The 8,559-nt window shown below is 40.3% G+C and overlaps 1 long non-coding RNA gene across 2 annotated transcripts in view; it reads left to right on the top strand.

Annotated features, from left to right (window-relative positions):
• Window positions 1–8,559, top strand: part of LOC116076268 — a 135,629-nt gene that overhangs the window by 58,754 nt on the left and 68,316 nt on the right. Inside the window, exons 4-5 of one of the 2 annotated variants that reach the window (XR_004112885.1) lie at window positions 1,446–1,525; window positions 2,925–3,038. The exons of the other annotated variant lie outside the window; for it this stretch is intronic. This is a non-coding gene — a long non-coding RNA (uncharacterized LOC116076268). Of the gene's footprint in view, window positions 1–1,445; window positions 1,526–2,924; window positions 3,039–8,559 lie in introns of those variants that run through there. 2 annotated transcript variants of the gene reach the window in all.

Below are 8,559 nucleotides of genomic sequence, written 5' to 3'. Positions count from 1 at the left end.
ACAACCTCTCCAGCATCTGCTGTCACCTGAGTTTTTTATCCTAGCCACTCTGACTGGTGTGAGGTGATTTGTTGTTGATCAAAACAGGGTTGTTTTGATTTGCATTTCCCTGATGACTAAGGATGTCAAACATTTCTTTAGGTGCTTCTCAGCCATTCGGTGTTCCTCAATTGAGAATTCTTTGTTTAGCTCTGTACCCCATTTTTTAATGGGGTTATTTGGTTCTCTGGAGTCTAACTTCTTGAGTTCTTTGTATACCTTGGATATTAGCCCTCTATCAGATATAGGGTTGGTAAAGATCTTTTCCCAATTTGTTGGTTGCCGTTTTGTCCTATTGACAGTGTCTCTTGCCTTACAGAAGCTTTGCAACTTTATGAGGTCCCATTTGTCAATTCTTGATCTTAGAGCAGAAGCTATTGGCAAGAACTAGATTCTTACCCACACCTAATGTCTATGCCACACTCCAAGCAGAACCATTGTTCATTGAAACAGTTGGTGAGTGACTTTATGGATAGACTATCCTAATACATACACCATTTCTTAAATGAACGTAACCTGTTCTCTGTGGCCTGAGAATAAAGTCATTCACTCAAGTCAAAAAAAAAAAAAAAAAAAAAAAAAAAAAGACTGAAGTCTGGGACCCCCTATGTTTAAATTTGGAGAAGAATAGAAGAAGCTAAGGAAGAGGGTGACCCTATAGAAAACTAACCCAGGCCCCTAGGAGCTCCCAGGCACTGAGCCACCAGCCAGGTAGCACACACAAGCTGGTCCAAGGCCACTGATATATATATATAGCAGAGGACTACCTGGTCAGGCCTTAGTGGGTGGAGATGCACCTAATCCTCAAGAGACTTGAGGCCCCAGGGAGACCTGGCAGTGGAGGAGAATGCCCTCGGAGACAGAGGGGAGGAGGAATGGGATGAGAAACTGTGAGAGGGTGGACCAGGATGGGGAGCAATGTCTGAGTTATAAATAAATAGATAAATAAATAAGAACTATCTAGCTTAGGAGTCAGTCTTCCTAATAGAAGCCCTGATATAAATCCACGAGAAAGAGGAAACGAACAAGCAAAAAAGTACAGGAGGAACTAGTCCTGATAGATTATACCAAATATATTAGCACATTTGTGGAAATCCATATACGTAGTGAATAAAAACTAAAAGTATCATACAGTAAGTTAATGTAAACTTACAGAGCAATGGCCACCAGCATGAAAGAGGCAGAGAACTTCCTGCGAATGGCAGCCATGGAGGACTTTGAAGGTAGAAGGTACTTTGGCCTAACTTCAAGAATAATCTCTATTTTTCCTGCCTAGAAGAGGTGGAGAAATAAAGAGGGAGCAGAAAGTGAGGGAATGGCCAACCAATGACTGGTTCAGCTTGCGTCCCATGCCATGAAGGAAAGCTCACCCTGACACTATTAATAATACTCTGCTATGCTTGCAGACAGGAGCCTAGCGTAACTGTCATCTGAGAGGCCTCACCCAGCATGATGGAAACATGAGAGACCCACAGCCAAACATCAGGTGGGACTCATGGAATCTTGTGGAAGAGGGGAAGGGAGGATTGAAGGTGCCAGAGATTAAGGCTACCACAAAAAGAAAGAAAGAAAGGAAGGAAAGAAGGAAGGAAGAAAGGAAGGAAAGAAGGAAGGAAGGAAGGAAAGGAAGGAAGGAAGGAAGGAAGGAAGGAAGGAAGAAAGGAAGGAAGGAAGGAAGGAAGGAAAACTACAGAATCAACCAGCCTGGGCACATAGGGGCTCAGAGACTGAGCCACCAACCAGGCAGCTAGGTTAGTGGACCTAGTTCTACATATATGTCACAAATGTGCAGCTTGGGACTAAAGTCCCATCCTCATATGGAACCTCTGTTAGAGGAGTAAGGGCTGCCTCTGACTTCGTTGTGGCCTTTGGATTCCTTTCCCCTAACTGAGCTGCTCTGTCTAGACTCAACAGGAGATGTGACTAGTCCTGCTAAAACTTGATATGCTAAGACAGATTCATGCACATAGAAGGTCTCTCCATCTCTGAGAAGAAAGGGAGGGAGCATGGAGGAAGGGGAGGGGAGTTGGAGGGACTGGAAGGAGAGGAGGAAGGGGAAGCTCCAATTGGGGTGTAAACCAAATTAATTAGTTAAGTAATGACAAAAAACTGATCTGAATCTGAACAGGAGGCAGAAAAGCAGAATTGGCATTAAAGGGAGGCTGAGAGGAATGAGGACCCTGGAGCAGGAGCTTGACACCATAAAGTGACAGCTGAAAACTTCGGCCTTGATGCTCTAAAACATTAGATGGGACTTTAGTATTATGGTTTTTATTAGTTTCTAAAGTTAACATTTAAATGAATGGTATTCACTATGACATCTCTCTCTCTCTCTGTGTATGTGTGTATATATGTATATGATATATATGTATACATACACACACACACACACACACACACACACACACACACACACACAGATGGAGGGAAACACTTGCACATGTATGCATTCTGGGGCCAGCAATTGACCTCAGGAGTTTTCTTCGATAGTACTCACCTTATTTCAGTCTCTCACTAAAGCTTACCAATTGAGCTGAACTGGATGACAAACAAGCTGCAGAGATTCACCTATCCCTTCCCCACTCCACTCCCAGCACTGATGCTACAGGTACACACTGATGTAGCTTGCTCATATGTGGATGCTGGGGATCTGAACGTAGGCTCTCGTAACTGTGTGGCATTTTCATATCCATTTTGTTATTGCTCTTTCTCCTTCATTTCTCTTTGTCTTAGAACCCCTTTATGCTGCACACATACACAAACATGAACACCTGGGATCTGCACTTAAGAGAAGATGTCTTTCTGGAGACTGGTTTATTATTACAGAATAATTTCTAGTTCCATCTATTTTCCCACAAACGTCATGATTTCATTTTTGTTCCTAGGTGGACAGATTTCCGTTATGCATCACATCTTTATCCATTCCTCTGTTGATGAACATAGAAGCTGTTCTCATTAGCTAGCATGAATAGTTCAGCAATAAACACAAATGTACACATGTCTCTGTGTTAGAATTGAGAGTCTTTTGTGTATAAACCCTGGAGTGGTACAACTGGGTCAGATGGTAGTTCTATTTTAAGTCTTTGAGAATCCCTTTTACTAATGTCCACAGTGGCCAGTTTGCACCCCTACTAGTTGTCAATAAGAGTTCCTCTTTCCCTGTGTTCTAACCTGCATTTGTTGTTATTTGTTTTCTTTTACTTTTTTGTGAAGGCAATAGCTTGGGAAATTTTAATCTAGATTTCTATGGTTACACAGGTCTTTGGAGATTCCACATGAAAAGAGGAGTCTTAAAATGTTTTTATAAATTCTTTGAGGGCTTCATACACTCTATTTTGAACATATTTACTCTCCCTTCAATTGCTCATCTCTCACCATTCCCACACAATGTTGAGATTACTTCTTTTCTGTTTTATTCAAATCTATGTTTTTACCTTATAGGTTTTGCATATCTATTATGAATTTCTGGATTTTTGCTCTTGTGGAATTTCTGTCTGTTCAAACAAGTGGGTCTCTGTACCTATATCCATTTCTTGTGCCTTTTCTTGGGCTCTTTTTCTTCTTATTCCAATTTGTTTTTATTTTACCCTATTATATTTTATTATTATCCCTCAGAAATCTGTTTTCTAACAGGAAAAAGAAAGGTGGTAGATCTGGATGGGAGAGAAGCCAAAACCAGAGAGAGAAACTATAATCAGGAGATGTTCTATGAAAGAGAACTATTTTCAACTTTAAAACTTTTAAAATATTTATTGGTTATTAATATTTAGTATTTTGAGAACTATCTATTCAGTTTATTAGACCATTTATTAATTGGAAGATTTGGGGGAGATTGCTGCTTAATTTTTTCCAATCCTTCATATATTCTATATGTTACCTCCTTATAGAAAGTACAGCTGGGAGAGATTTCCTTATTTTTTTTCTGGCTCCTCACTCTTATGACAATTTCCCCCACCCCTGCTTTGCTGTGCAGAAGCTTTTAAAAACATCTTGTAATCCAATTTGTCAATTAGTGAAGCCATTTCCTGTGTCAGTGATGGAAGAGCTGATGTTTTAAAATATAAGAGTGATGTGGCACCAAAGGAACCTTCCAGGTTAGAGCTCGGAAGCCAAGGCTCCTGTCTGTCTCAGCCTACACCTGGGAGGAGGAGACAAGATGTCAGTCAACCAGTGACAAAAGCTAGGCTGCATCTGCCAACTCCTCTTTGAATATGCTCTCCACCATGTCGTCTTTAGAATAGAACAACCACCCATGACTAATTTAATGGGATGTAAACCAAAAAAAAAAAAAAATTAACATCTGTTAGTCTATCTCCTTACATGTAAACAAGCCCTGAGCATGCAATGCATACTTACTGTTGCCAAGTTTAATACAAGCTGAGTTCATCCATGGCAATAAAGTTCCATACTCTAACGGAAAGAGAAAGAGAAGGGCTGTCAACATAGATGTCATTGATGAGAGCCTGAAGTCAAGGTGGTACCTCCCTTTCTCTTATGTGCGATCCACTTTGCCTTCAACTCTGTCATCCCTTATCCATCTTTAAGTCCAAAGTTTTTCATTCCAGGCCTTTTCTACACTGAGTTTGAGCCTTCTTGCCTGGGTTCTCCATTGCCAACAGCAAAGCTTTTTCTCAAGACACTAGAATTGATGAGAGCCTGATTGGAATAAAATTTGTTTTTACAATTCACATCTTGAAATGGAATTTAAACTTCTGCCTGGTGTGTTGAGAGAAGCCAAAAAATAAATTGATATTGACTTTTTTTTTTCCTTCCATATGGCCTAGGAGCCACAGGGGAGTGAGATTTGCCTAGAACGAGAGGTGATGAAGAGTTTGGTGTTATGGGGCTGGAGGTTGGATGGTGATCAATCTGGGATATAAGATCTCTCTCCCCAGAATTCCTTTCCTGGAAACAGAATTACTTCATTGTGCTAAACTTGGATGTGCCTTGGTTTTCACATCTATAACATAAGAGAAGGGACATAGATGGGTGAATGAGATGCAGCGTGACCTTTGAAACACATAGAAACTCTGCAGTCACCATAGTTCAAGTATCACTAAACTGTTTTAAAGTGAGATTTGCAGCATTTTGGTTATTATGGAGAGAATAGCATGCCTTTTCAGGGTGTACATAACTTTATGCCACATGCTTTAGTTAAAGATCACAGTTTTTATTAGGTAACTAAAAGCTTGAAGAGGTTGTATAAGATGGTTCAACAGCTACCACCAAACATGTGTGATGAATACTTTTTCCCACCTCTAAGAAATTCCTAACCTAGCTATTCATCTACAAGACAGTATGAGTGATACACAAGAATAGCCACCTGTGAGAGCTGAGTAATTCTTCATCTGCAAGCAAAAGAATATGATTCAGGGGTTCATAAAAAGCAGTCTCTAGAGAAGAAGCTGTGATTGTATGATTCAGGTACATATAGCAAAGGCTATAATAAGGTTATCTATAGAAAGAGCTAAAGAAAATGCCTGTTTTGACCATAAGAAATTATGCCAGAATATCTCACTGGTAACTCATTAAATAACACTAACTTAAAAAGCCGAGCATCTCTAAAGAGAAATTCCTATAATAAACAAACATTTATCAATATGTATAATATGTATACAAATGGACACACAAATTACACATTTGTATAATTACTATTGTAATATCAGGAAAGATTCATGGCCAAAATACTGTAGTCATATAAATTCCTTATAACCTTGCATTCTCATCTGTAAAACTATGAGCAAAGCCCTGTGCTGTATATCATCGTTCAACTATTCTGATTTTTTTTTAACCATTCTGATTGTTTTTTAAATCTAGTTCATGGACCTGAAACAAAAACCAAGGAAGACTATGTACAGTGGATGTGCGGTGCTTCCCCATAGAAACAAGTCTCTTCTTATATACTGTAAGAGTTGGCCCCCTGCCAAAAGAGAATGCCTTGCCCAGATCCTCTTCCTCGAGTAGCCCACATCTACTGAATTGTCAGCACAAATTCTATCACCTTATTAAGGTTCTGGACATTATTAAAGTCCCACCCCCAGCTTCACAGACACTTAGGCAGATCAGTTGACTCACTTAATGGAATGTCATCACAGTCCACAGACCTGCTCTCCAGCACATGGCACAGGCAGACTAGATATATGCTTACCTCCACACCACTCAGCGTGTTGGAGGATGCCACCTAGGGCCCCACCAGTCAGGTGGCCAGCCTGCAGGGGGAGCCACCACATGTTTTGAGTACATGATGGTCAGATGGGAGAGAAAGAGAAGTGGAGCAGCTTAAGCATTATGAAGAGATACGGAACTGGAAATTGCAGGGTAGGGAGGAGTAGTCTGTTATGACCACAGTGAGGTCCCAGCCCAAGCTATCACTGAGGGCAATGTCTGAGTCTATGGCTATGCAGATGTAGGTGTTGGTGTCAGATATCTGTGGCTTGTATTACCACTAGAGAATATGGGGATGTTCTTGGTCATGGCAGCCACCAAGGACCATGTGACGAGAGAAAGCTGGCAGGCTGACCCGCTCAGCTACCACACAGACCAAGATCCAGGGCTCTGAATCGGCCCACACTAAAATCTATATCATCTGTGAACAGTTGGGTGGCATGATAGTGCCAGTCCTGCTGTTCCAAAGCTGCAGGATCCCCACGACACAGGGCAAACACGGGGTAACCAGGAGGAGGCCCACTGAGGATCTAATATTCTGGTGAAGCAGAAGCCAGAGATCTCCAACCAGACCAATGACCCCATTGCAATGAACATTTGCAAGTGAAGATGTGTGGAGAGAGGGATACACTGTGGGAGACATTGTGAGATATTACAGCTTCTCGATGAGATGTTTTCTATGCTGTGTTGTTGTTATTTTGTGTCTTTTATTTTGGGGGGAGGTTGCAAAGGTGAAAGATGGATATCAGATGAGCATGATGTGAAACTCACAAAGAATCAATAAAAAGTAAAAACAAAGTAACAACAAGAAACAAAACATTGATGACAATGACCTCAGAGACAACACTGACTATGTAGCTACTCATAATAAAATTCAAAGTTTTCAGTGAAAACAAAATCTTGAAATCCTTATAGCTGCCATTAGAGCTTAGAGATTTCTCTGATGATATTGATAGTAATATCAACAAATGTATGATTTATTTTGTTCTAGTATTTATAAAACAATACAATGTGTCAATATTTAAGCCTTGTTAGTAACTCACTTGATCAATATCTTCCCAGTGGATTGTGAAAAAGTATACAAAATTATACATGGATGAAAGATTCATATTATGTCTGGAAAGAGATGAACAGGTTTTCATGTAACAGCTGTAACAGAGCATGACATTTTTTAACAACTATGGTTTCAAATTCCTCTTCACAAATAACTTTTTTAAGAACTTACTTTTCAATGACTATTTTTAACACTGGGGATATCATACACAATTATTGAAAAGGTAATAGAAAGGCTTTCCCTTTCCAAGTCTGCAGCTATGAGAGGGCAGATTTTTCCTTTAGAGGTGTCAGCCCAAACCGGTATCAGTGCCCACTGAAGGCAGAGCTTGAGAATCAGTCATCAGACAAAATCAGATACCAAAAGAAATTCACAAACTATAAGACAGCTTTATCATTTCTAAACTTGTAAATTTTTGATGTCATGATAAATAATAAGAATACAGTACACAAAAGTAGAAAGCTCCTGTCGGTTCTTAGTAACTTCTGAAAGTGTAACAAGATTCAGAGATGTAACAGTTTGAAACCACTGGCCTAGAATCAGTGCAAGCACAAAGCTGACATTCAAAAACTGTTTATTGAATTATTCCAAATTTATAAAGGGAGATAGATAACAAAAATGCACTCTCCTTGTTGGATTATGCTTTAGCCTCTGCCCATTACCAGAACAGGACATTGTATCCATCTGATGAATGACTATACTTTTGTGGTAGCTGAAGCAGGTAACTGGAATTAAAGAGGCTATCGATCCTCTGCTTGATAGTCATGAAAGAAAATCTCCATTTCCTACAGACAGCCAAGATCTCAGGTATTTTTAGAATGCAGGAAGTCTGTTGGCCTAACATGAGTCCTCATAGGTCTGGCCTTGCCCAGCCGTGTTCCTTTACAGTAGCCAAGGAAGCTTACAAGAGAGAAGAATTTAGGGCGGTTAGTCCAGACAGCTAATAGACTTTTATCTGTGTCTGCCCACCAGACTGCCCAAAGATAGGGTGGAAACGCTACGTGAAGGAGAAGGTCGGACGTGTGCCTTAGAAACCCAGACAATGAAGACTGTCTTTGTGGAATTGTATGAAATTGAACTCCCAGTCAGGCACACCAAAACTGAGCCTCTTCCTCAAGCCAAGGGGAGATGACTAGGGAGGCACAGAGAAAGCAAAGATTATAAGAGGCATTGGCAACCCTGATGGTAACATTTTAAAAAGAATTTCACAAAGGAGTTCTCAGCGAGCAACTAGAATATGAAACTCAGACATGACAATGCCGTTTCCACCTAGCAGTTTCCGGAGTCAGTGAATATGAAAC

Source organism: Mastomys coucha, unplaced genomic scaffold, assembly GCF_008632895.1.
Source record: "Mastomys coucha isolate ucsf_1 unplaced genomic scaffold, UCSF_Mcou_1 pScaffold4, whole genome shotgun sequence".
Classification (NCBI taxonomy): Eukaryota; Metazoa; Chordata; class Mammalia; order Rodentia; family Muridae; genus Mastomys; species Mastomys coucha.
The sequence above is the reverse complement of the archived record's forward strand: the minus strand, read 5'-3'. Positions and strand labels throughout refer to the sequence as shown.